Source organism: Penaeus japonicus, unplaced genomic scaffold (assembly GCF_977035675.1).
Source record: "Penaeus japonicus unplaced genomic scaffold, GWHDUDI00000001_assembly GWHDUDI00000031, whole genome shotgun sequence".
Classification (NCBI taxonomy): Eukaryota; Metazoa; Arthropoda; class Malacostraca; order Decapoda; family Penaeidae; genus Penaeus; species Penaeus japonicus.
The window spans coordinates 16,323,801-16,326,074 of NW_028234433.1; the positions used below are offsets into that span (position 1 = coordinate 16,323,801).

The 2,274-nt window shown below is 39.9% G+C and overlaps 1 long non-coding RNA gene across 1 annotated transcript in view; it reads left to right on the plus strand.

Moving 5' to 3' along the window:
- Nucleotides 1-714: 714 nt before the first annotated feature.
- The window catches only part of LOC122258907 (uncharacterized), a 20,443-nt gene continuing 18,883 nt past the window's right edge, over nt 715-2,274 (plus strand). Inside the window, exon 1 of the long non-coding RNA XR_015192621.1 lies at nt 715-962. This is a non-coding gene — a long non-coding RNA (uncharacterized LOC122258907). The remainder of the gene's footprint in view (nt 963-2,274) is intronic.

Genomic DNA, 2,274 nt, shown 5'->3' on the forward strand with positions numbered 1-2,274 from the left:
AACAATGTGATTCATTCTCTCACCTTCTTGTCCCTGTACGATTGGCTGATTATCAAATTTCCGGATGGAGTAATCAACTTGTAAGACGGGTATGTTTTTTTCGTCTCTTTCATTCTGATTTGGGGATTTTCTGTTGCGTTTTCGAATAGGAATATTTGGCGATTCATTTTCATCTTCCTATCTCTACATTTCGTTTTCTCTTGTTTGTTTTTCTGCCATTTCTCTCTGTGGTTTTGTTTCTGCAACTGTCTTCATCCCCTTCACCATTTTCTGCTTATCACGAAACCGTTCTTCTAATCTTTCTCTCTTACTCATCTACCTCCTTTGTCTTCCTCGTAATATTCTTCTCTCTTTCGAATTTCAGACTTCTTCCGTCCCTCCATCTTTTGCTCCTTCCCTTCGCACTCCCGTCACTTCCCCATGCACGCCAAGAAGATATCAAAGGCGTTGCATCATTGGATGTGTTTGTGTCGAAGGTCTGGGTTGGTTACCTGCGCAGAGGGTGGGGGGGTAAGGCAGGGGGGAGGCAGAGGAGGGAGGGGACTCAGGTGACTGTGAACGCAGGAATTGACAGAAACTTTAACTGACCGGAAACTGCGTCCACCCGACGCTAGGAGGTGACTCACAGGACTTCCATCATGGAACATTTTTTGCCAGGTACCTTTGCGCCGCATCCTTTCGGTCGATGGTCATTTGGAACCACTGAAGGATCATTTGCATTAATCCGGGATGCACGACGGCCGCTTCATAAAAAGTGGGACGGGTTTTGAGCGAGCAGCATTCAGGCCGAGTCGGCAGTTGTGTCGGTGGAGTAGTCGGTGCGCGGCCGCCGTTGTGATAGTGTCTCGTTCTCGCCCTCTTCGTCAGGCTGGCCTGCCCTCGAGGAACCACGTCTCAGGACCGTCTTGCTTTGCTGTCGTGGCTCTTCGGTGCACTTCCATTTCGGCAGAAGGAATTCAAAGGTAAATCGGCGGGTTGTTGCAACTTGTGAGTGACAGCGGCGGCGGCATGTAGAGAGTGTTCCCCAGGGCACATGCACACTCCCAGTGCACTCCCTGCTTTGTTTACGAAAGTTCTGTAAAACCGAAGGAGTTATCCGCACAACACTCTGGAGAATCATGAACGAATGCTTTTCTGACTGCACGAGAATGACACGTTTTGGCTTTGTTTACTGTAGTTAGAGGAGCGCTTTGGCAGTGAGTTGTGCGATGGCCTAGAGCGGAGTCTGATTAGGCAGTACGGGAAGGCTTGCCATGGTATGTGATCCCATCCTGTTTTAGAGCAATGTGTCTGGCTTCAGGTCTAGACACGGTTAGAAAGAAGACGGTTAGAAAACGTTAGAAACTGCTAGATGGCAACAGGGAAAACCGTTCATCAGTTTCGTTGTTTTATCCATGCAAAAGGATTTGTCTCTGTTATAGGTATTGTGGCGAGTTGGATATACCAGAGATTTCAGTTAAGAAACAATTTTTTTTCATGCGTTAGGATATATATATATATATATATATATATATATATATATTTATATTTATATATATATATATATGAATGTATATAAATGTATGTATGTATATATAATATATGTATACATATGTATATATTTATGTATATGTATACATATATATATATATTGATATTTATATATATTTGTGTATATATATGTATATATATATTTGTGCCATATATATATATATATATATATTTATATATATATATATATATATATATTATATATATATTTATATTTTTATATTGTATATATGTATATATACTATATATATTATATATATATATATATATATATATATATATATATATATATATATATATATATATATATATACATATGTGTGTGTGTATGTATGTATGTATATTTATTAATTAATTTATTTATTTATTCATGCACACACATATATACAAATATACATACCAACAGACTCTAATACATTGATGAAACTATTCCCTTACTTTCTGCTAATTGCAGTTCCTCTTACCAATTACCTTACCAATTACCAATGAGGATATTATTCCCCTCTGCTATGCCAGACCTTAATCTAAAAGTGAGAGTGAACGCGAAGGCAAAACGAAACTTGTCTTGAATAGTCTGTTAACTCTCGTGATCCCAGAACCCCCGGAGATGAGGGCCTGTTGGTGCCAGTTGATTCCCAGTTGATCTTGCCATTATCTGAGGCCGGTATCGGGTTCTCATATGGGAGTTGTACAGCCGCCAAGGGTGTGTGTGTGTGTGTGTGTGTGTGTGTGTGTGTGTGTGTG